The following is a 27,802-nucleotide window of genomic DNA, read 5'->3' as shown; positions in this document are numbered from 1 at the left end:
AAAATCCACATAAAAATCCACAAAAGGATAGAAGGAAACAATTACACATCCCAATACAACTTAGAAGGTTACAAAAAAAAGATCTATTGTGCCAGATTGAAAGTATAGCCCAATCCAGGACTGGCAATACCTTAGGAAACCAGCAGAAGACCTTAAGGGCAACTGAATCAGTGGAGGTGCCGGTTGTACCTGAACTTCTCAAGTTATAATGGTAAGGAGGCCAGACAACTGATCAGAAGGAAAATATGGGGGTCCTTATGCTGGTATTGAATGCAAAATTTTGCTGCATTGCCTAAAGTTAGATCACAGGTTTGGTCTCAGGAGGAGCACTAGTACATTAAAATTTGCAACTATAGAAAAACATACTCTAGTGAGAGCTCTAGCACAGAAGAAATTGTTTTTAGTCACTCACAGAACAGAATACAAGCCAAGAGAATAGCAAACACCTCTTTCTAGGTCATACCACTTTAGAAGAACTAAAAATTTGCAAATCCCCAGAATTATCTCTGAAAACAGTTGGGAAAAAAAAAAACCTTAAGGTTAAAATAATGTTGTATCCACACTAGAAGAAGATTCCCACTTTAACATAAAAATATAAGGCAATAAATAGATTAAAAGAAAATGAGCAGACAAAAGAAAAAAGATCCTGATTATAAAAAGTCACTATGATGACAAAGAAAATTAAAATAAACTTGGAAGTAGATAACAATGTCAAAAATGGTACAATTAGAGCTTTAAAGAAAAATATGAATTAGTATTATACTATGGAAGGACTCAAATATGACTTTAAAAATCAAGTAAGAAAAGTGGAGGAAAAAATTGGGAAGTCAAATGAGAATGATGAAAAAAAAAATCAACAGCTTAGTAAAAGAGGCACAAAAAATACTGAAGGGGGGAAAAAAACCCAAAAAAATAGACCAAATGATTTTTTAAAGGCTCAAAAACACAATTAAGAGAATAATCCCTTGAAAAGCAGAAGTGGCTAAATATAAAAGGTGGTATAAAAATGCAATGAAGAAAATCCTTTTTTTTTTTTTTTAAGTTATAATTGAACAAGTACAAGATAACAAGTTTGTAAGATATCAAGAAACAATAAAATAAAGCCAATGATTGAAAATAATGGAAAGGAAAAATAAAACCTGGGAAATATCTTCTTGGGAAAGAAAAAAAGAAGAAGGCAGGGTGGAGCCAAGATGGCAGAGAGGACACTAGTTTCCTTCATGGTACTAATCCCTAAACCAGGTAAGATGAAAACAGTGAAAGGAAATTATAGACCAATCTTCCTAATGAATATTGATGCAAAAATCTTAAATAAAATATTAGCAAAGAAATTACAGGGATAATTTTCTATAATATACCATGATCAATTAGGATTTATACCAGGAATGCAGGGTTGGTTCAATATTAGGAAAAATATTATCAAAATTGACTATATCAATAATGAAATTAACAAAAACCATATGATTAGTTCAATAGATGTAGAAAAAGCATTGATAAAATCCAACAACCGTTCATATTAAAAAAAAAAAAAAGAAACAACTGGATAGTATAGGAATAAATGTACTCTTCCTTAAACTAGTAAGTAGCATCTATTTAAAACCATCAGTAAGCATCATATGTAATGGTGATAAACTAGAACCATTCCCAATAAGATGAGGAGTGAAACAAGGTTGCCCACTATTACCATTGATATTTAATATTGTATTAGAAATGTTAGCTTTGACAATAAAAAATGAAAAAGTGATTAAAGGAATTAGAATATTTAATGAGGAAACCAAATTATTACTCTTTGTAGATGATATGATGGTATACTTAGAGAACTCCAGAGAATCAACTAAAAAGCTATTAGAAATAATCCACAACGTTAGCAAAGTTGCAGGATACAAAATAAATCCCATAAATCATCAGCATATTTCTGGGGTAATCAGGAATAGGATAGTGTGGGTGGAGCAAAAGAGCTAGAGTTAGAATGGATTCTACAACACAAATATAAACCTTCAGAAGAAAAATATATATTTAGTGAAATAGAGGACTTTCAAGCATTTATGATGAAAAGTTCAGAGCTGAATGGAAAATATGACTTTCAAATTCAAAGTGCAAGGGAATTATTAAAAGGTAAATAGCAAAGGAAAATCATAAGGGATTCTGTAAGTTATACTTGCTTATATTCCTACATAGGAAAATGATCCTGATAACTCCTGAAATCTTTTTCATTATTATGGAAGTTAGCAGGAATAAATACAGACTTAGGATATAGATATAAGTTTAAAATGATGGGATATTTATCTTTAAAAAATAAAAGTAAATTAAGAGAAAGAAGTACACTGGGAAAGGAAGAAAGAGATAAATAAAATGGAGGAAATTATCTGACACAAAAGAGGCATGAAAGAGCTTTTTACTCTTAAATCATGTCTTTAAGAATGAAAAATGGAGAACGTGGGGGAAATATGTAAATCTTACTCTCATCAGAATTGACTTAAAGAGGAAATAACATACATCGTTATTGAATGTATAAAACTATCTTAACCTACAGGGAAATAGAAGGGGAAGTGGATAAAATGAGGTGAGGTAGGCTGATAGAAAGGAAGGTAAATTGGGGAAGGTAAAAATCAGAAGCAAAACTCTTTTGAGAATAGACAAAGAAATAGGAGAAAAGAAGCACGATGAATAGGGAAAATAGGATATAGAGAAATGTCTAGTAATCACAACTGTTTAAAGGAAACAAAAACACCTTTATAGAAAGTTTCTCTGATAAAGACCTCTGCAATTTTTAAAATGAACCTTTTTTCATTTAAATATATGAACAGTTTCCAGATGAAGTAATCAAGGTATATATTGTTATATGAAAAAACTACTTAAAGCAATGCAAATTAAAATAACTCTGAGCTACCACCCCATACCTATCAGATTGGCTGACAAAAAGAACCAATATGGGAGAGATTTTAGAAAACTGACATAAGCAATACTATCCCAAATTTTACTGCCTTCTTCTCTTTCCAGTAAATTGGACCACAATATTAAAAAGAACAAAAGTTAATATGAATATTTTAAATTGAAAGAATATACTTATAATTGTCAATCCCCTAGTTATAATACTCTATCATCAAATTTTATTTTCAATTGCTGGTTAAAGAAAGATGAAGAAATTCTGTATATACCTTTCTGAAGAAGAATTCAATTATTTTTAAAGAACATGTCCTCTTTTGAATCATGTCTATTAACTTACAAAAAAAAATATGTTTTTTTTTTTTTTTTTTGTGTGTGTGTGTGTGTATTGTTGTTGTTGTTGAATATGACAATGGTTTAGGTACTCATAATGTGTGAATTAAAGGAAAAGAATGCTATTGTTTACATAAAATGCATGTTATGCACATATAGTTTACTCAGATATATATAGTACTAGGTTTGTTTTAAAAAACAAATAAAAACAACAATCTAAGAATCTTTTTTAAAAAATCAAATTCATTATACTTAGTGGTTTGTGGGAGAAAATAGATATACTGATTCAAAATCCAATATTATTCTAAATGCTTTCTTTGTAGTTCAGCCATATACTTCCTATTTTGAATTTTACTTTTTAGGCTTATTTTTACCAAGATTTACTTACTTGCAGTTATTGAACTAATGAAGTCATATTCCATTTGACCAAACTTTATACTAATTTCTACCGGAAATAAGTCTTTTGTTAGGTGTCCCGACCCTGGGGACAAGAACGTGGACGCTGAAAGAAAAGAAGAGGGAGCGGGGACAAGAGACTAGAAGAATGGAGACAAGACAGGCTTTCTGATCAAGTCTCATTTATTATGGGTAAAAGTACAAATATTTATAGTAGGTTGTAAGGAAGTGGGTGATGTGTGCAGGTATATAGGGAGAGGAATAGAACGAGGCCATTTAGCCGTAGAATGTCTTTGTGATATAAATCATTCCAGGTTATAGTTTATGTAGTGCCTAACAGGCTGGTTTGCCCCGGATGAGAATATGACCTTTGTCCCTAGCTCAGTGCTGGCCTCCCACAATTAGGCAAGCAAAGAAGAAATTCAGTATAATGTAGTTCCTAGTACTCCAGATGTAGCTTCAGGAAGGATTGTATTCCAATTTTACTTCAAATAGTAACTTTGAAACCCTTAAATGGCTTAATAAACTTAAATTCATTTTCCTAATCTATACAAGGGAATAATTATTCCTGTAGCATTTGCCTTGAATTCCTGAACACTTGTGGATCGTAAGTTTTACTGGCCAATTTCCCATCATAGTTCTATGTATCAATGGGTCTCATCATGCTGCTGGTAATCAGAACTCTAGAGCCTATGGTGACAAACTGATATTCGATTCATCATTGCAAGGCACAGTCATTTATTTTTATTCACAGTTTTCAAGGTTAATGGTCTTATTTATACTTTCAATACATTTCACATTATTGAATTTGCAATTCTAAGTTTCTACAGTAGTCACTTCCCAAACCTCTGAAATTAAAGTGTTTGTTTGTTTTTTTAACTCCAACAAAGTTAACAAATCAAAACAATACTGCAGAGTTAATTGTAATTAGTAATTGGAGTAATTGGAAAAATTGCTGACTTTAAGAATCAAGTTATTTCTAATTCTAATACAACAAAATACAATCTTTATTTGATGCTGGCCATTCATTCAATCTGTTTGTGCTTAGGTTTTTATTACCTATAATATGGGTATTATTATACTTTCCTTGGGCTTATTCTAAGGGAAACCTTGCAAAATCTAACATGTTTAAGAATTATGACTTATGGTCCAAAATCTCAAGCTGTGATTTACATGAACTAGATTCAATTTTGGAGATTTCTAAAAATCATTCTGTTTTATCAGATCTTCTGACCAAAGGTTTTCCTGGGCATCTCCCAGCTTATGTCTGTATTCCTAGAAATTCAGATAAAAGGGACACACTTTTCATGTGAGCACCTAGGTTAGTACACATGTATAAAATATAAGAGAACTTTTATTTTAGATGAAAAAAAGAAAACATAAAGGATTTATTATGGCCCTATAACAATCAAATTCCTCATCCTATAAGTTTTACCAATCTTTATGGACACATGTAAATCTTCAGACTCATAACTCCACCCTCTTGTTTTGATTTTTCCATTTCTTCTCAATAAGGAAAATGCATCAAAGAATATATTGCTGTCCAAGATCCTTTCTTTCTCTGTCTAGAGAGTTGATTTCAAGAGTCTTAAGTGGTAAAGACCCACCCTAACCCCTACCAATGGTTCAAACTCTCACCTTTTGTTTTTGTTCAGTTGTTTCAGTCTTGTCCAACTTTTAGTGATCCATTTAGGTTTTCTGGAGAAAGATACTGGTTTACCACTTCCTGTCCTAGATTATTAAACAGATAAGAAAACTGAAGCAAACAGCATTAAGTGAGTGAACTTATAACTATCTGAGTCCAGATTCAAACTTAGGAAAATAAGTCTTCCTGACTCTTGGTTCAGCAGTCTGTCTACTATGCTAGCTACCTTCCTCAAACTCTCACCATTCTGTTATTATACATTGGTTGTTACCATCTCTTAGATGACACACTTGGCTGTTGAACTCTTTAACTGATGGTGTCATATGGTTCCTCAATCTGTAGCTGCTATCCCCATTCCATCCTCATGAATAAGGTAAAAAAAAAAAAATCATCAAAATTTAAAGTTCTGAAGTACCTCATCAACCAGTTAATTTCACTATACTATATATGAAAGAAGTTTCCTCTCTAAAATCTCTCTCTCTCTCTCTCTCTCTCTCTCTCTCTCTCTTTCTCTCTCTCTCTATGTGTGTAAATATATATCTTTATCTATCTTCCAATCCTCCAAAACAGGAATCCTCTTCTTTTCAAAATAATGCTCACCTTTACAAATAACATAAATTGTTATTTTTTTGCTTGTTTTGCTTGTTTTTATTTTTATTTTCCTCTAATATCATGCCTAAAATTTTCTCTTTGCAACTGTAATCCATGATTCTTATTTCCACTCTCTGTTGCTAAATGGAGCAAATTTAATATCTCTTCTACCTCAGAGCTCTTTAAGAAAACTGAGCACATATCATGACCCCCATGAAGCTCATCTTCTCTGAGTAAAACTTTTAAAATTCCGTTAATGTATAACCTTACTTCAAAATTCTTATTATTCTGATCATCTTTTTTCTAGATGCTTTCTAGCCAATCAGTATCCTTTCTAAATTGTGACACTTGGAACCTAGTATTCAGTGAGTTCTGACCAAGACAACATATAGTAAGTAATCTTAATTTCTGAAATGTATGTTTCCTTAAATATATTCCAAGTTTAAATTAGCAATCTTGACTGCCATATCACATGCTAAGAAAACTGTTCTCAATAGAAATTTCCTCACAGAGCAAATTCTGACTCTTGGGGTTCATATTTGGTTTCTATAACCTTTCAGGCTTACTTAGAGTATACAGTCATTTAGCAGCATTCTACAGCAATTAAAGTAATTGTGAAAAATAAAGTTTCGCAATAGCTAAAGGAGTAGAAAAAGAAAAAAAAAAAAAAAACAATCCAAGGAGAAAAAAAGAAAATATGTTAAATGTAAGTGGCAGGATTTAATATCAGATAAGAAAACATTTCTTGTTCAAGTCAGAAGACAAAAAGAGATTAAATATTTTTGTAGCTATGAAGACAATCCTTGTAGGAAACAAAGAAACAAAATGCAAGATATCTTAATTAAAAGATAACATATACTTGACAATTAATGATATCATAACCTGTTGGAATCCTTACTAACTGCTAACTAATTAGAGTTGATCTAATCTTACAAGAAGATGTTTTGGGCAGAACCTGAAACAAGGTACTAAGTAGAACCAATTAAAACAAGGCTTGTGTTCACACTTTTAGTCATTGGAGTTCAATGAGTTCACACCTCCCTTGAAGCTCTTTGGGCCAGAGAGCACTAGCATAAATAGAGCTTCAATGGGCCAGTCAAGGGAGTTCTTCAGAGTGAAGAAGCTACAAGTCGAGATTTCGCCGGAATGACATGAAGAGTAGAGCTGGCTGGAGGCTGAAGAAAGCAGAGGCAGAGGCTGAAGGACCAGACCTTTGGATTTAAAGACATTAGGAGAGAGCTCTTGGAACCAAGCAGAGAGATAGGTCTCTAAGCTAACCGGGCTATATTGGAGATAATAAAAGATCTGAACTTTTATCACCTGGCTGCGTTTTGAGAAGAAAAAGCTCACCACATTTTGGCGCCCGAACAGGGACAAACAAAATCCTGATTCCAGGGAAGGCACCCAGAGAGAACTTTTATAATATTTTATAGAAGAACAAGAACCCCACATTTGAACACCAACATTTTGGCGCCCTGAATGTGGGGCTAACAGACCCCCTCAGTGGATTTCAGTGGAAAAGCTCCGATCCTGATTCAAGTGGAAAAGCCTCTGATCCTGATCCAGTGGAAAAGACTCATCAACCCAGAAATTACGGTGAGTGCAACAAAGAAATTTTGTTAGAAGAGTTAAAGTAGAATTTCAGCTAAGAAACAGCCTGTTTCTGTTCAAGGAAAATGTTTAGAGAGCATTGTCAAAATTATGGAAAGCCAAGGTTTAATTATAATTTTGGAGCAGATCACTGAACTTTTAGAAATTGTTAAATACATATGTCCTTGGTTTTCTACAGAAAAGGAATTAGATTTAGATGAATGGAAATTAATCGGAGAAAAACTGGGTGAATGCTACAGATCTAATTCAAACTCAATGCAGTGGACATTAGAAAGAGAGGATCTTTTTTATAATAGAAATGGACCTGACTCAATTTCCAAAGACATAATTAATACATATAATGTAATACCATTGGCTATAAGAAGTTATTTAAGTGATAGAATGAAGAAAAGGAAAGTACAAGAGGAAGAAGTGCCAACATTACTAGGTGAAAAGGAGGACGAATCAGATGAGAATGGAGTTAATTACAATTCTGAGTATGATACTTCACAGCAGGAGGAATTAGGTGATTCCACATCTCATGACCCTCCCCCCCGTAATTAACCCTTCATGGGTGGAACAAGGGGGAGAGAGAGAGACAGAAATACAGTCAGCTTCTCTTGTAAAGCAGAATTTGATAAGATTAGAAAAAGCATTAATTAAAGCAAAAAATGAAGGAGAAGATATATCTGATTTTATAAATGCATATCCTCTGATTGAAGAGCTCAACTCTTCAGGTCAAAAAGAGAGAAAATACACTCCTTTTAATTTGGGAAAAATTAAAGATTTGAAAAAGGGTTGCACTCTTTATGGGGCTACATCATCTTATGTGAAGATGTTACTGGATAATTTGTCTTATGAAATCTTAACCCCGAATGACTGGAAATCCATCGCTAAAACATGTCTAGAACCGGGACAAAATTTATTGTGGCTTTCAGAGTTTCATGAATTATGTAGGATTCAAGCCCAACATAATAGGCAAACAGGACAAATCACTTTTGACCAACTAGCTGGTCAAGGTCAGTATGCAGAGAGCTCAGAACAGATTTATTATCCCATAACAGTGTATGAGCAAATTTCTAAGGCTGCAATAAAAGCTTGGAATTCTCTCCCTGGACAGAAAGATGGAAATAATGCTTTCACAAAAATAGAGCAAGGTCCCAATGAACCTTTTGCAGATTTTGTGGGACATTTACAAACAGCTGTAATAAGAACCATCGGAGATAATGCTGCCACAGAAATAATGACTAGACATTTGGCTAAGGAAAATGCCAATGAGGTTTGCAAGAGAATTATATGGGGGCTAGACAAAAATGCTCCTTTAGAAGAAATCATTAGACGCTGTGCCACAGTGGGCACAAATGCTTATTATACCCAAACTATGATGAACATGGAAAGACAAGGTCCTTCTTGGCAGAGGAATTCTAGAGAAACTCGTCGATGTTTTCATTGTGGAAAAGTTGGACATTTGAGAGCTCATTGTAGATATGGAGATAGAGTGAGAAGACAGGGTGAGAGAAAACCCAAAACCCCATGTCCAAAATGTAACCGAGGCTTTCACTGGGCCTCTAAATGTATATTGACCCAGAGGAAGGAGAGGCAAGGCCCAGCTCCAAAGTATCAATTAAAGGACAGGTGGGGCATGATAGCAGCTGAGGTTACACCCAGAGAGACTTTAGAAATTCAGAACTCTGATGTCATCAACCAACAGAAAAGCAATCAGGATTACAGTTGGGAAGAATACAGGCCTTTTAAGACAACAAGACAATATCCAATGCAAACAACTCCAATGTAATTACCAGATGATGAGGAGAAATCCCAAATTTGGTAAATAGAAGGGAATTAGATTAACTGCTTGGGGAAGAGGATCTGCTTATATTTCCACAGATGAAGAAAGAATCAGATGGCTGACAATGAGACTGTCAAAAGGACTCTTAAAATCTTCACAAATCATTGGGTTCCCTGAGATGAAAAATTGTTGATGAGACCTTTTGCAGTACTTCAGAGCTTACAAGAATTATTAGATTCCTGACACATGAACTAATGGACAATGGATTGCTTATGGACTATTTCTAGGACTTATGGACATGTGTAAATCTTCAGGTTGATTCATGTTGTTACATTACTACTAGCCTATGTTATATTGCTATGTGCTTATGTAAATTATGTATAATGCCTCCCATATTGATGGATTTATGTATACCATGTATATCTGTTACAAAGTTCTGGCCCATATTGATGGATTTCTGTGTACCCTGTCAGAAACCCCCTATGTTTTAAAACAAAAGAAAGGGGAGATGTTGGAATCCTTACTAACTGCTAACTAATTAGAGTTGATCTAATCTTACAAGAAGATGTTTTGGGCAGAACCTGAAACAAGGTACTAAGTAGAACTAATTAATACAAGGCTTGTGTTCACACTTTTAGTCATTGGAGTTCAATGAGTTCACACCTCCCTTGAAGCTCTTTGGGCCAGAGAGCACTAGCATAAATAGAGCTTCAATGGGCCAGTCAAGGGAGTTCTTCAGAGTGAAGAAGCTACAAGTCGAGATTTCGCCGGAATGACATGAAGAGTAGAGCTGGCTGGAGGCTGAAGAAAGCAGAGGCAGAGGCTGAAGGACCAGACCTTTGGATTTAAAGACATTAGGAGAGAGCTCTTGGAACCAAGCAGAGAGATAGGCCTCTAAGCTAACCGGGCTATATTGGAGATAATAAAAGATCTGAACTTTTATCACCTGGCTGCGTTTTGAGAAGAAAAAGCTCACCACAATAACCTTATAAAATTGTTTGGGCTACCAAGTGATTAGAGGATTTATATTCTGTTAGGACCTTAATATATCACATTATGGTACCTATTTGTTTCTACATTATCAGTCATCATGAGGTGAAGAAGCTCCATTAACTCTATATAGCAAAGATAGTATGATAGTTTCTACCCACTTTTGTTGTGAGCTTTTTCTTCTCAAAAAGCAGCCAGGTGATAAAAGTTCAGATCTTTTAATATCTCCAATATAGCCCGGTTAGCTTAGAGGCCTATCTCTCTGCTTGGTTCCAAGAGCTCTCTCCAAATGTCTTTAAATCCAAAGGTCTGGTCCTTCAGCCTCTGCCTCTGCTTTCTTCAGCCTCCAGCCAGCTCCAGTCTTCATGTCATTCCGGTGAAATCTCGACTTGTAGCGTCTTCCTCTCTCCAGCTCTCCGACTGGCCCATTGGCCTATTTATGCTCCTTCCAGAGAGAGGGATTATGGGTAGTTCTACTTAGTACCTTGTTTCAGGTTCTGCCCAAAACATCTTTTTGTAAGATTAGATCAACTCTAACTACTTAGCAGTTAGTAAGGATTCCAACATCTCCCCCTTTCTTTTGTTTTAAAACATAGGGGGTTCCTGAGGGGGTACACATAAATCCATCAATATGGGCCAGAACTTTGTAACAGATATACATGGTATACATAAATCCATCAATATGGGAGGCATTATACATAATTTACAAAAGCACACAGCAATATAACACAGGCTAGTGGTAATGTAACAAATAACATGAATCAACATGAAAATTTAACTACTGCAAAAGTCTCATCAACAATCTTTCATCTCAAGAAATCCAATGATTCTTGCAATTGCTTAAAATACATAAGCACATAGTAATATAACACAGGCTAGTAGTAATGTAACAACATAAATCGACCTGAAAATTTACAAATGTCCATAAGTCCTAGAAATAGTCCATAAGGAATCCATTGTTCATTAGTTCATGCGCCAGGAATCTAATAATTCCTGTAAGCTCTGAAGTACTGCAAAAAGTCTCATCAACAATTTTTCATCTCAGGGAATCCAGTGATTCTTGCTGGTTTTTCAGGAACTGAAAGCTGAAGATTTTAAAGTTCTTTTGACAGTCTCATTGTTAGCCATCTGATTCCTTTTCCACCTGTGGAAGTATAAGCAGATCCTCTTCCCCAAGCAGTTAACCTATCTAATTCTCTTCTGTTTACCACTTTTGGGATTTCTCCTCATCATCTGGTAATTACATTGGAGCTGTTTGCATTGGATATTGTCTTGTTGTCTTAAAAGGCCTGTATTCTTCCCAATTGTAATCCTGATTGCTTTTCTGTTGGTTGATGACATCAGAATACTGAATTTCTAAAGTCTCTCTGGGTGTAACCTCAGCTGCTATCATGCCCCACCTGTCCTTTGATTGATACTTTAGAGCTGGGCCCTGCCTCTCATTCTTCTGGGTCAATATACATTTAGAGGCCCAATGAAAGCCTTGGTTACATTTTGGACATGGGGTTTTGGGTTTTCTCTCACCCTGTCTTCTCACTCTATCTCCATATCTACAATGAGCTCTCAAATGTCCAATTTTTCTGCACTGAAAACATCGACGAGTTTCTCTAGAATTCCTCTGCCAAGAAGGACCTTGTCTTTCCATGTTCATCATAGTCTGGGCATAATAAGCATTTGTGCCTACTGTGGCACAGCGTCTAATGATTTCTTCTAAAGGAGCATTTTTGTCTAGCCCCCATATAATTCTCTTGCAAATCTCATTGGCATTTTCCTTAGCCAAATGTCTAGTCATTATTTCTGTTGCTGCATTGTCTCCAATGGTTCTTATTACAGCTGTTTGTAAACGTCCCACAAAATCTGCAAAAGGTTCATTGGGACCTTGCTCTATTTTTGTGAAAGCATTATTTCCATCTTTCTGTCCAGGGAGAGAATTCCAAGCTTTTATTGCAGCCTTAGAAATTTGCTCATACACTGTTATGGGATAATAAATCTGTTCTGAACTCTCTGCATACTGACCTTCTCCAGTTAGTTGGTCAAAAGCAACTTGTACAATAGCTCCTGTTTGCCTATTGCGTTGGGCTTGAATCCTACATAATTCATGAAACTCTGAAAGCCACAATAAATTTTGTCCTGGTTCAAGACATGTTTTAGTGATGGATTTCCAGTCATTCGGGGTTAAGATTTCATAAGACAAATTATCCAGTAACATCTTCACATAAGATGATGTAGCCCCATAAAGAGTGCAACCCTTTTTCAAATCTTTAATTTTTCCCAAATTAAAAGGAGTGTATTTTCTCTCTTTTTGACCTGAGGAGTTGAGCTCTTCAATCACAGGATATGCATTTATAAAATCAGATATATCTTCTCCTTCATTTTTTGCTTTAATTAATGCTTTTTCTAATCTTGTCAAATTCTGCTTTATAGGAGAAGCTGACTGTGTTTCTGCCTCTCTCCCTCCCCCTTGTTCCACCTATGAAGGGTTAATTGCGGGGGGAGGGTCATGAGATGTGGAATCACCTAATTCCTCCTGCTGTGAAGTATCATACTCAGAATTGTAATTAACTCCATTCTCATCTGATTCGTCCTCCTTTTCACCTAGTAAAGTTGGCATTTCTTCCTCCTGTACTTTCCTTTTCATCATTCTATCACTTAAATAACTTCTTATAGCCAATTGTATTACATTATATGTATTAATTATTGAGTTAGGCCCATTTTTATCATAGAATTGACAAAGATCCTTTCCAACCAATTTCCATTCATTTAGATCTAATTCCTTATCAAGAGAGAAACAAGGACATGTGTCCTTTACAGTTTGTAAAAGTTCAGTGATTTGCTGTAAACTTATAATTAAACCTTGGCTTTCCATAATTTTGACAATGCTCTCTAAACATTTTCCTTGAACAGAAACAGGCTGTTTTCTAAATATCTGTCCCATCTTAGCTGAAATTCTACTTTAACTCTTTTAACAAAATTTCTTTGTTGTACTCACTCTAATTTCTGGGTTGGAGAGTCTTTTCCACTGGATCAGGATCAGAGGCTTTTCCACTTGAATCAGGATCGTAGCTTTTCCACTGAAATCCACTGAAGGGTCTGTTAGCCCCACGTTGAGGGCGCCAAAATGTTGTGATCTAGTCCCTGTTCGGGCGCCAAAATGTTGTGAGCTTTTTCTTCTCAAAAAGCAGCCAGGTGATAAAAGTTCAGATCTTTTAATATCTCCAATATAGCCCGGTTAGCTTAGAGGCCTATCTCTCTGCTTGGTTCCAAGAGCTCTCTCCAAATGTCTTTAAATCCAAAGGTCTGGTCCTTCAGCCTCTGCCTCTGCTTTCTTCAGCCTCCAGCCAGCTCCAGTCTTCATGTCATTCCGGTGAAATCTCGACTTGTAGCGTCTTCCTCTCTCCAGCTCTCCGACTGGCCCATTGGCCTATTTATGCTCCTTCCAGAGAGAGGGATTATGGGTAGTTCTACTTAGTACCTTGTTTCAGGTTCTGCCCAAAACATCTTTTTGTAAGATTAGATCAACTCTAACTACTTAGCAGTTAGTAAGGATTCCAACACACTTTCAGTATGGTAGAATCTTGAATTTAAGGCATTTTTTGCAGTGCCTTTAGGGACAACAATTTCAGTTCAGTAAAGCTAGCCTAAAAATTGTAAGACACATAGCACAGCCACACAGTTAGGTCATAATATTGTGGCACAGTTGATAGGAGATGGAAGTAGCATTTAGAATTATCCGAGTTCAGATTTGGCCTCAGGCACTTATTAACTATGAATCTGGGGAAATCACTTAAGTTCTGTTTGACTCTGTTTTTAAAATTGTAAAAGTATAGAAAAATAGTATCCAATTAAAATAAAAGTTAATGTTATTAAAATTATTATCCCTGGCACACTGTAGGCAAGGCTCTATAGAAATTCTACTTGTGATAATTACAATTCCATAATAATAATTAATTAATTATATCATTCATTAAACTAAATAATATTAATATAATAATTATTATGGCAAATATCGAAAAATCCTGTCACACTAAAATCAAGTAGTATATTTTATTTTTCAAAACTGACTCCAATATGTCACCAGTATAGAAGACAGTGACTGCCCACCTGTGGGGATGACAGACTGTGATAAAATCATGATCAAATTTTGTTGTTGTAAATACTTGTACTATAAACATCTGGATAAAATCTGAAAAAAAAATGCACTAAAACATGTATATGGCTGAGAGGTCAAGGAAATATTAGAAGATTTAGTGACATCTAAATATTTTCCACACTGTTTCAGCTTTCATCTAATATTATATATGTTTATAGTTTATTTATGATTTTCTTGAATCATTCTCATTTTTCTTCCCAGTTTTTCTTCTGCCACTCTTAATTTTTAAAATGCTGTTTGAACTCTTCCATGGCCTAAGTCCAATTCATATTTTTTCTTTGAGTCTTTTAATATTAAAGCTTTGACTTTGCTGATTCAGTCTCCCTGAGGTCTACAGAGGCCTGGTCTGTATTGGAATGAGTCCCTTCTCATCCTGGTGCGCAACTGTTTCAATTGCACCATCTAAATTGTTTTGGTTAGAAAATGCTTTTACTTGTTTTTGTTGTTGTGGTTGTTTATTTTTGTTGGTTCTACCACTCTAAAATTTGTTTAAAGCCATTAGTTAAAAGTATTTGGAAGAGTTTGAGGGAAATCTCAAAGTCCCTTTCTTTACATATCTTGGCTCTGCCTCTGAGTCATTGTTTTTTGGAAAGAAATAGAGACCATGTGACTAGATTCTGGAGTGGAATTCATAAATACATTACCACAGGGATTAGTGCAAATGACTCCAGAATGAATATTTTTTTGTTGTTTTTTTGCTTGTTTTGTTTTTGTGGTACATTTTTGATGACGAATATCTTTGGATTTTTATGCAAATTTTCATTTACTGATCAAAATTAATTTTTTCTCTTTATACTTACTAAAGCCCAGTCATGAAAAGTTATATCTTTTATTTTCATTATTTTGTGGGAAAACAAGAATCACAGATATGTTATGTAATTTCTTTTTATATGTTCAATGTGTATAAGATCCAGAAAAGAATTCCCAGGAGACTTAGTGATTAGCTAATTTTACATATAGTTGGGGTTTGATCTCACAATTTTGTCTACTAATATAGCACATAGTTTGTGGTAAGAATGAAAAATTCGATATCATCTCTTTCCTTCAGAAGCAAACACACTTTGTTCATTCAAAAGCAAATATAAATGGTCTATCATTCAAGACAGAGCTGATGACTTTTAGTTTGGAATCATTGGAAAAATTTCCCCCTCATCATAATACCCTTTAACAGATTCTTAAAAGAGACCACTTAATATGTGCAAAACAATTAAGTCTTTCCCCATGTGATTTAATCTTTCCTTCTTTGTCTGTATTGTGCTTAATCCTCTCCATGGTGCTTCATTAACTTTTCTCTGTAAATCTTCCAGAGACAAAATGGAGATAATCTAAAATCCTCTTATGTGAAACACAAAGAAAAACTGTACAAGATTATCTATCTACATTAATTCTAAAGCTTTGTTTTTCAGTCATTGTTTACCTCTGTAGCTATTTCTTTACTTCTAATTCTTCTATTTGGAGGAATCCTACCCTTATATTTTAAACTAAAATTGAATATATGAAGGCAGTGATTTTTTAAATAAAGTGCTAAAATATATCCTATTCCTTTCCAAACAGAATGACTTTTTCCTATATTGTGTGTCAATCACAGTCCTTCAAGATTAAGTACAGAATTGTCAATACATTACAAATGCGTATATAAAAATAGCTTTCTACTCTTGGCCTTACTTGGCCAAAACTAGCTCTGTGACTTTGGGCACATATAGATCTCAACTTCCCTGTATCACTTTGCTTCTCTACAAAAAGAGGTCTGCCCAATTTCAAAGATGTGCTATCAGGATAAATTGAAATGAATTTTTGAAAGTGTTTCAAGAAGTTCAAAGCACTATAAAATTGCATTAGTTATATTTTGTAAAGAAGTAAAATAACATATTTGTAATTAATTTCATGTGTATCTATTTGAAACAAAAATAACCAACATATTTTATTTGTTTAGAAAAAGTTTGGTTACAAACAAATATAATTTAAATTGATTATTTTACCTATTTTAGCTTTGTTTTTTTGCCTTGATCTAAAGAATGCAATTTTAAAGCACTGGGTCTGGTGACCTAATCTTTAAAAAGTTCTTATGATAGTTGCTAAAACTGTTGCAACAATCATACAACTTCCTTTCTAGAGTCTATGCTTTTAAAAGAAATCATGAACCTGCTACAAATACATGCTATTTAACCTCAAATTAACTGCCTTGGGCTTCATGGTTATCTGCTTTATTCAACTTTTGTTTATTCAACAATTTTATTCAACAACTTTATTCAACTATTGTTCCCTGTCACACATTTCATAATAGCTGTTTCTATCATTCTTTTCTTACTTAAAGAAAACCTTCTAACTCTACCTGTACCCTATCATAATATAACCTCCTTTCCTGAAATGGTCTTTCCCATCTTTCCTCTGCAATTTATGACTTCGTCCATCTTCTATTAATTTGCTCCAGTATAATATGATCATGTGGCCCACCTTGTTGTCATGGATAACACATCCAGTATTGCAACTATTTTCACCTTCTCTCTTCTCCTCCAATGAATTACTCCATTCATCATTCATGATGTATCTCTTCTTCATTCTCTATTGACTCCTTAATGACCTACATACATGTAGCTCAAGTCCCTCCATAAAAATCAATACAAAACAGAAAACAACAAAAGAATAGAAAATAAATATTGCATATATATGTATATATAATTCATATGAATATATACATATATGTAATTATTTCAATATAGTTGTTTTCCCTTTATAATCACATTATTTTATTCTATGCATTTAAAATACAATTGTGTGAAAGATCTCATAGATTTTAAGTCTACCATAGAAATCCATGTAATAACAAAGGTTAAGGAATCATTTTCTAATGGCATATATCTGGCAAAAACCCAAATCAGAGTTTGAAATTAAAATTCTAAATCTAGTAATTTTTTCAAAAGTTTTAATTACCTTTGTTTAAATGGCTAAAATTCATTTTAAGATATGTTCTATATAATACTTTGAACCAGAGAATAGAATCAAGAGAATATGTCTTTCTAAATGAAACAAGTAATTTAAGAGCCTGAAATATCACTCCTAGATTAAAGGCTATAACTTTTACTCTGATTATCATTTAGCATATTTGCTGAATTGTACTTGAATTCTGGAAAATTTTTGTATCAAAAATGATCATTATCCTCTGATTACTAATTTATCTAGTAGTCTTTCTTAAATGATACTATGGGTCTCTATGGTTGTTACTTTGACCTTATCCATCTAATGCAATAATTTGACTTTAATTTAGATAATCATACTGTCATATTGGAATATGTGTGTTATAATGCAAGATACATTGGATTTGAACTTAGAAATTTGGAATTTGAATCTTCTTGCATTTTTTTTCCTAATCATATAACTGTGGACAAATAGAATGCAATTTTTGAACCTCATTATCCTAATATATCAGATATGGGTAATCATTTATGCAATACCTCCACATAGGGTTATTGCTATAAAGATCAACTGGGATTATAAATGAGACCTCATTTTATAATTGTAAGTCACTGTATGCTTTTTAGCATGTATTACTGAATATCAATTTTGCATTATATATCATTTGCGTATGCCCAGCCTAGAGAAGTTAAATTGCATAATGCTCAACTACAAAAATAATAAATGATTTTACTTTAAGAATTTTCATAGACTCTCTTTGATTTGAATAACTTTTTTTTTTTTTCAATTGGGAAGGAAATATGGCCCACAGCCAAAACTACAGAAACTGTGCTGGTAATCAAGATAGATAAATGGATAAGATAGTGATCCTAGTTTAATCCACACAAAAACAAACATAGTACTGCCCACAACAGCATGGAGGTGATATTGAACCACAACAATGTCTTAGGCCAGGAGAAAGAACTCAAATTAAATATTAGAAGGATTAAAAAAAAAAAAAAGATATAAGAAGAGTGGGACCAGAGTAAGGTCATCCTTAAAAGCCAGTCTGAGAAATAATGGTATCTAATTGCAAAGTGGGGAAATCAAACCAAGTTGAATATTTAGTAAAATTATTTTATTTAATTTTATCCTTTAAATATATGAAAGTATGCTTGCATTTTGTTCCAATTAAAAATCCATTCCCAAAATAACCATTTAAATTATCTACCTATTTTAATACAAATTAATGAAAGACATTTGAGATCTTGAATCTATATTTTCAGGAACTGTCCCAACCACATCATAGGAACACAGGGAGTGTGGGTGTGACTGATAAAACTACTTTCATAGTTACTGCTAAATTGCTATGTAATCAGGCTAAGATTGGGATTGATTATGAAAGCTCTCTTTAATGAATACAAATGTTTGCCAGGTTCTTTAAAATTCCTTCTTTCTATTGTTAGGAACTCATACCATAAAATATTCCTTCCAGAAGCACTGCAGAATTCATCTAAACTCCATTGAGAATCAAATACAAATTGTGCCTTGCAAAAAACTTTAAAATAAAGGATATTTATGTGTTTTTAGATTATCTTTGAAAATATTTAACTATTAAATTGGGATATATGATTCTTTGTGAGAATCATATAGAATCAAGTAATCTAGGAACAAATGGCTTATTGTGTAATGCCGGAGAAATTGAGCAAGAGAGAGATTAGAGAACAATTTAATAATTTATGTACTGGGACCAATGGATGCATGGTTTGGTCCCAGGACTGAATAAGACTATGATCTCAAAGAATAAAGCAGTGAATGTCAGATACAAGATTCTTTTATAGCCTTACAAGAAAGATGACATAATGGGAGAGGTACCTGGATGGGGATGACTTAATGGGAAGAGGAACCTAGGATGACATAATGGGAAGTACTGGAGAGGCTCCTGATATTCTAATGATGTGTAAAATGGATAAAGACCTATATCCTATCAAACATTATGAGTGAATGATTATAGCCTAAGATCTAATATATAAGACCTTTATCCTATCAAACCTTAAGAGGGAACAGTTATAAACTGAGACTGAGTAACTAAATAGGACAATTAGGGAAACGGAGTCAGGACATTAAAAGAGAAATGTGGCACAACAACTGCATTTTAGTTATACTATTATATAAAAATATTAAGTCCTTATCACAAAAATGTAAATAAATTTAGCCAGATTATTTCAGTATACAAGCTGTAAATTCTTGACAAAGATGATGTGATGGTAATTCAATCTACTATTGACTCATTCAGTAATAGATTATCCCTTGCCAGAATAGAGTACTGTTTAAATACACTATGCTATGGAGCTCCCACATGGCCCCATTCCCTCTTTTAAAAATATTAAAATAAAGCATTTTAAATTTAAATCTAAAATTTTTGCTCTTATTTAAGTTTAAAATCCAGTTAGTGTTTTTCTGCCCTTATAGCCAAGATAATGCTCAGGATACAGTATCTTGTTCTAAAGTTCTTATTCTTATTAAAGGTGCAAAATCTTTTGATGAGGACCTAGCTTAACTAGGTGGGTTGGCAGAAAAAGCCTGAAATGCTAATAAGATTATTCTTTGATGAAGATCAGTTCAATGACACCTGTGAAAGTCTTGGGAAATCCCATCTAACTGTATCCAATCAGATAGCTAAATTATGATGTCAAACCCCTGAGGTTAAATTTCCCCTAAAAATCTAAATATGATGTGTTAACGAATCCCTTTTGGATTAGTCTATCACAGAATTCTGTCTGGTGATGTCTTTGTTCTCACCTCTCCTCCATGTTTATTGGTGTCTTTCTCCTTGTTATAGCTAAGTAACTTATTTAAGGTGCTAAACTCATCTACGGATTTAGCTTGCCAGTCAATAGTATACTAATATATATGGAATATATGATATATTCCTTTTTCCTGGTCAGTTATGAGTTCCAGTAAAGAAGTTGTCTTTTTCCCTTATTAATTTTTAAAATCTCTTTGCTAATTATATGCTTTCCCAAATCTATTTCATATTTACCATTCCTGGTGCTTATTTTCATTTTCCTGGTGCTCTTCATTTTGCTCATAACTTCTCATAAATAAAAGTATGTTTGACAAGTAAAATTTTTCATTTGTGAATTGTTATCAAACTCCATCATTTGAATCTCCATTTCACTATTTTTTCTCAGATTCAGATCTGAGCAGTGCAGATTCTGTTAAATGATCAGACTAAGAAAAAGAAGAGTCTGATTCATTTGATTAACCAAAGTAGCTCTTTTGAGAAGAATGAATAGAGAATTATACTGGGAGAGGTTAAGGAATAATTGACTGATTTAGGGAAAATAACTCCCAAGGGTGCATTAAAAGTAAGTTGACTATTATTACTGGCAAGAAAAAATATTTAAATATGAAAAATCAACATGGAGAATAACAAGGTGGTATTATGGCTAGTGCTCTGGCGCTGGATTCAGAAGGACTCCTATTTCAGAAATTTAATAGCTGTGTAGCCTTAGGTAAATCTCTAATCCCAATTTCCTCAAAACAAAACAGAACAAACAAACCAAAAACCACATATATGAAATTAATGTTATATTTGATTAATCAAAATTATTTCTGAGGTTGTGTCTTTCTGTTTAATGTTGACAATGAAATTTTCTGTATTTGTCTCTGTGTCTCTGACTCTGTCAAGCTGTGTGTCTTTCTGTCTCTGTGTCTATCCCCCTGTATGACAATGGCTACTACATATACTTGTGAAGATAGATGTTCTCATTATTATAGTCTGGTAAGATCCTTTTAGATCTGCTTGGCTATCTGTTGTATTTTTTATCTCTGTCAGGAATTTCTTGGAATACCTCCTATCATGTTGACATTGAAATATATTCTCTCTCTTATTCTCTCAATCTCTCTCTCCCCTTCTCATCTCCATCTAGTGTATATACATACATAATATAAATATATATGTGTATTTTATTTTATAAACATATATAAATACTGAGGTATGAGTGTATATTCATAAAAGTAATACTAGTTAAGAAATCCTGGTGGGGAAAGTGATGGTCCTGATGCTCCTATTTGGGGGTGAAACTGAGTTAGTTGTATAGACCAAACAACCAGATTCCAGTAAACCTGGAACATGGGCTTTACTATATATAAAATAAAACAAATTAAAGAAGAAATAAGAAACAATTCCAAATAATAGAAGAAGCATTTGGAGAGATTTCATCTACGAGGTCTGAGGTCCATTTGATCTGAATATTAAAAGAAGCTAGTGGTTCTACAAGATAGCTCTTAAAAGAGAGTACCTTAGAGACAATGAAATCTACATATTTCTCTCATATTATCTCCTTTAAAATCCAGAGGTAGCACAGTCTAGCATAAATTTTCTTACCATTTTCTTTAGAATTTATGTGTTTTTATGTGACATAGATTAAGAAAAAAAAATCAAACTGTTAATGTTCTTTGTGTTAGACACAAACATTTCAGAGGAAAAAAATCTATCAATTACAGAATTCTGAGTTCTCTGCTTAGATATATTGAAAAACTGAAAAGACAGAAATTCATCATGTATTTTTATAAAATATTCATATTTTAGGAACCTAAATGAAAAATCATTATAACTGGACAGCAATTCCAAGGCAGGGAAAAAAAAAAAAAAAAAACTTGTTAAAAGAAAAGAGCTGGAAGTGCTACCTCAATACCATCCAGCAATGTCAAATAGTTGCCACAACAGTTGATAGCAACTTGAAGTGCCTTACAATCAGCAAAGCTTTCAGTAATAGAAAGATGATGATTCTACTATTCTCTGTATTTCTTAGACTGTATTTGATGTATTATATTATGTTTTAGATATACTTAATAGGTCTTTAATAATTTGGAGAGAAAAAAAGAATAGGAAAACTAGAATTATAAAGAGGTATGAGTCCATTTATGTATTCAAAAATTAGGGCTGTTATGCAAAGAAGTAATTAGATTTTGTCTGCTTCATCCTAGAGGAAAGATTTGAGTAAAATTATTAGAATTTAAGAAAAGTCAAGAAGCCTATATTTACTAATATTTTATTAATTATTAGGCACTAAGTGCTATAGAAGAATAAGAAAGATAAGAACATAGAATCCTCATTAACAAGGTGCTAACATTCTAAAGAGAATAAATTACAGTATAAAAAATAAGTTTAAAAATCTATATAACATATAGTAAAAATATAATACCATTGCCAGAGTCTCAGAGATATAGGACTATATAGAAGAAAGGGATGAAAAAAACCTTCTCACAAACCCTTTTACAGCAGGTATAATTTGAAATGAATCTTAAAGGGAGTCAGGAAAACTAGGAGTGGGTAAGGGAAAAAACATTACATGCATTGGGGAGAGCCAATGAAACTGCAAAGGTATAGAAAGAAGATGAAGTGTCATGATTGAAACTAAAATTTGTGACTTCACAATAAATATTGCACTTCAGTCTCATGCTTAAAATGCCACACAATATTTTTACATGGGTATATCCCATCTCCTTGAACTCTGCTAGTAGTGAGAAATTCATATCTTTTTGATGAAGTTGATTCCATTTTGGGTCCACTCTTATAATTTAAGTTCAATATATTTCATTTTTTTCTGTATTTTTATTCAAAATAGGAATTGAAATGACATAAGATTTGAATTTTTATGAACTTGAGAAATTTTAATTTTTGTACATTATTTTCCACAAAATCATCTTTAACTGTCTAAAATATCTATCACTGACAATCACTTGAATGAGAATTTAATGTGAATGGTCAAGGTCAGTTCTCCTTATTTATATTTATTTCCTGAACTTTTTACCAGGTCTTACATTGCTACTATTCCCAAGGTTATCTTTATAATAATCACAATCAGCTCCCAAAAGAAGAGATTTTTAAGTCCTCAATCTATAGGAGAAAAGAACAACTCATTTAAAAAGTTTTCAATAAAGTTTTCTGGTCCTAGAAAATGACCAAATCACCAAACATTTTCAAAACTAAATTAAGTCGGTATAGAGCAAACCTGCCAGTAATTTCCAAAACTTTCAGATACAAACACACACACACACACACACACACACACACACACACACAACACAACAGCTTGGAATAGAAATTCATTAAATCTGACAGGGAATCAAATTGAGCCAAGGGGAAAAGGAAATGGAATAGAGAGGAGCAGAGAGATTAGTCATAAGCAAAGCAAATTCCATTTTTGGAAAGTAAAGCAAGAAATAGAGAATAAAAAGAAAGACAGAAAAGTTACTTATTTCTAGACATTAGAGGTCCCCTCTGCTTCATTGAAAGCAGAGGGAGAGGTGAAAAAAAGATAGGGAAAATTTATAAGTATAGATTCAGAGGAATTACATGACTCATATTCGCAAACATGGGTGTGAATAGGATGGACTCATCAATAAAATTAAAAGGGGGCAGACACAAAATGGAATTAGAAAGTAGAATTCAACCACATGTTTATTTTAAAATACATTAACAGAAACATTCAAACAGGGTCAGAAGGTATGTAGAAAGAATAAGAGGTATAGGAAGCAAGAAAAGGATCTACTTAGAAAAGAGAAGAAACTATGAAACCTGATAGAGAGGAACTGCATCTCTGTTTCTAGGGGAAAATACTGTTTGGAAGAGAAACTTCACAATTCTGAGAGATGAATGGCTAGAAAAAGGCAGGCTTTCTCTTTAATACCATTTATAGCCTGAGAGAGATAAATAATAACATGTGTTTGCTTGTGCTGCCTTTTACAACAGTGTATCGTTTTAGAGAAAATAATATCATGAAAAAGTTTTATTTTGTTTCCTATTAATTTAACTAGTTCTTAATATCCCACAGAAGTAGCTATGCAGATGCCATCAAGAAAATTATTTTTCCCAAAATATTTTCCACTTATATCTTAGATCATGCAATGCTTTTGGGAAATATACTTTTTCATTTGGACTCTAAACTTTTCCACAGTGACCAAAGAGCAAGTTTCTCATCTCTTTTCTTTTCTTTTCATTTCACATAGAAGAAAGTAAGTACCACAGAACAAGCCAATATAAATGATTTAAAATTTGCATTGCATAACACTTTATATTGCCATTTCCCCAAATCCATCCCTTTTCCCAATTTTCTATTGGGACCATTGTCTAACATATTCATATTGGCTCTCAACATTTGAGTTTTCACTTGGCTTTACTATATATATCTAATAAATTGCTAAATCTAGTAATTTCTTCTTCCATAACATTTCTTGCATCTATCCTAGTCTCATCATTCACACAGCCAACATTCTAGTTTAGAGTCTCATCACCTCTTTCCTAGACTATTTCCATACTCTCTTCTGTCTCTCTCTTCCCATTCATCTTCCCACATTTGTCAAAGTTATTTTCCTAAAGAAAAAGCTTGATTATTCCCCTATCACTCCCATGTTCAGTAATTTCCTATTTTTCCTTATGCCGCTGAAATATAATTTCACATTTTTAGATTTATATTTTTCTACTTTATATTATAGATAATTATTAGAATAGAAGTACTTTTATGAAATTAGGAAATCCATATATATATTGAGGGCATGTGACTTTTTTTTTTTTAGTGATAGAGTAATGTGACAATAAATATTTGAAAACAACTGACACAAGGGCAAAAAGTCCAGTCCAGGAGATGTAGATGTCAATATCACTCTGATGTGATTGATATTTCATTGCTATGGGACTCAATATAATTTCCTGATGGACACAGTTCTGAATGTATATGATAGCTGTCTTTCTTTGAACCAGTATTAAATATTTGTTCTCTGTTGAAGGTATATTTCATTTTGCTAAATGTTAAATAACCTATACGTGCCTCGTTTTCTTTCAATCTCAAGTCTGAACTTCCTGAATAATCTTATTAAGATATAACCCTGAGAAATATTCAAAGAGAATAAAGGCCATATGTATGTGATTCAAATAGATTTTAAAAAACTATAATTCATATAGAGTTGATTTTAGCTACTATAATGTTCAGTTTGTGTAAATACATTGAAATCTTTTAATAACAAGTGATTTCAATTCCTTAAAATGGTCACAAATAATTGAATTTCATTCACATTAAGATTGCTTATATAAATGAAGCAGTTGTTCTCTTTGATTCACTCAAATTATTTGTTTCACTAAATTATTTTAAAGTTTAAATTACATGGCCTATCTGATGTTTAAAAAGTCATCTTTCCCAGCATATAGAAGAACTTCTAGATACAAACTACTTTCTTAATGATCTAAAATTTATTTTGTTGTTTGTTTTCTTTGTTGTATATATATATATATGTATTAGATTATTGTCACACAAATATAGTAAAGATGTGTATGAAGTGATGGGTTATTCTTGAATATTGAATGGCCCGTCACTTGAATATTGAATTTATAATAGAATTGCTCCTTGTTCCAGATCATTGTGATTAAAAAAAAAACTAAAAAGCTGCTTTATTCTTTTGGAACAATAGTAACACATATGTCAAGAGAGAAAGATTGGGAGAAAATTTATTTTTTTTTTTTTTTTTTTTTTTTTTAATAAATTTTATTTTATTTAATAATAACTTCGCATTGACAGAATCCATGCCAGGATAATTTCTACACGACATTATCCCTTGCAATCACTTATGTTTCGTTTTTTCCCCTCCTCCCTCCTCCCCCCCCCCCCCCCCAGGATGGCAAGCAGTCCTATATATGCTAAACATGTTGCAGTATATCCTAGATACAATACATATTTGCAGAACCAAACAGTTCTCTTGTTGCACAGGGAGAATTGGATTCAGAAGGTAAAAATAACTCGGGAAGAAAATCAAAATTGCAAATAGTTCACATTCATTTCCCAGTATTCCTTCTTTGGGTGTAGCTGTTTCTGTCCATCATTTCTCCAATGAAACTCAGTTAAGTCTCTTTGTCAGAGAAATCCACTTCCATCAGAATACATCCTCATACAATATCGTTGTCGAAGTGTATAATGATCTCCTGGTTCTGCTCATCTCACTTAGCATCAGTCCATGTAGGTCTCTCCAAGCCTCTCTGTATTCATCCTGCTGGTCATTCCTTACAGAGCAATAATATTCCATAACGTTCATATACCACAATTTACCCAGCCATTCTCCAATTGATGGGCATCCACTCATTTTCCAGTTTCTAGCCACTACAAACAGGGCTGCTACAAACATTTTGGCACATACAGGTCCCCTTCCCTTTTTTAGTATCTCTTTGGGGTATAAGCCCAATAGAAACACTGTTGGATCAAAGGGTATGCACAGTTTGATAACTTTTTGGGCATAATTCCAGATCGCTCTCCAGAATGGCTGGATTCGTTCACAACTCCACCAACAATGCATCAATGTCCCCGTTTTCCCGCATCCCCTCCAACATTCATCATTGTTTTTTCCTGTCATCTTAGCCAATCTGACAGGAGTGTAGTGATATCTCAGAGTTGTCTTAATTTGCATTTCTCTGATCAATAGTGATTTGGAACACTCTTTCATGTGAGTGGTAATAGTTTCAATTTCTTCATCTGAAAATTGTCTGTTCATATCCTTTGACCATTTATCAATTGGAGAATGGCTTGATTTTTTATAAATTTGAGTCAGTTCTCTATATATTTTGGAAATGAGGCCTTTATCAGAACCTTTAATTGTAAAGATGTTTTCCCAGTTAGTTACTTCCCTACTAATCTTGTTTGCATTCGTTCTGTTTGTACAAAGGCTTTTTAATTTGATATAATCAAAATTTTCTATTTTGTGATTGGTAATGGTCTCTAGTTCATCTTTGGTCACAAATTTCTTTCTCCTCCACAAGTCTGAGAGATAAACTATCCTATGTTCTTCTAATTTATTTATAATCTCGTTCTTTATGCCTAGGTCATGGACCCATTTTGATCTTATCTTGGTATGTGGTGTTAAGTGTGGGTCCTTGCCTAATTTCTGCCATACTAATTTCCAGTTATCCCAGCAGTTTTTATCAAATAATGAAATCTTATCCCAAAATTTAGAATCTTTGGGTTTGTCAAACACTAGATTGCTATAGTTGACTATTCTGTCTTGTGAACCTAACCTTTTCCACTGATCAACTAATCTATTTCTAAGCCAATACCAGATGGTTTTGGTGACTGCTGCTTTATAATATAATTTTAGATCAGGTACAGCTAGACCACCTTCATTTGATTTTTTTTTTCATTAATTCCCTTGAGATTCTCGACTTTTTATTGTTCCATATGAATTTTGTTGTTATTTTTTCTAAATCATTAAAATATTTTCTTGGAAGTCTGATTGGTATAGCACTAAATAAATAGATTAGTTTAGGGAGTATTGTCATCTTTATTATATTTGCTCGGCCTATCCAAGAGCACTTAATATTTTTCCAATTATTTAAGTCTGACTTTATTTGTGTGAAAACTTTTTTGTAATTTTGCTCATATAATTCCTGACTTTCCTTTGGTAGGTAGATTCCCAAATATTTTATGCTATCAACAGTTATTTTGAATGGAATTTCTCTTTGTATCTCTTGCTCTTGGATTTTGTTGGTGGT

Source organism: Antechinus flavipes, chromosome 3, assembly GCF_016432865.1.
Source record: "Antechinus flavipes isolate AdamAnt ecotype Samford, QLD, Australia chromosome 3, AdamAnt_v2, whole genome shotgun sequence".
Lineage (NCBI taxonomy): Eukaryota > Metazoa > Chordata > Mammalia > Dasyuromorphia > Dasyuridae > Antechinus > Antechinus flavipes.
This window is presented reverse-complemented; position numbering follows the sequence as displayed.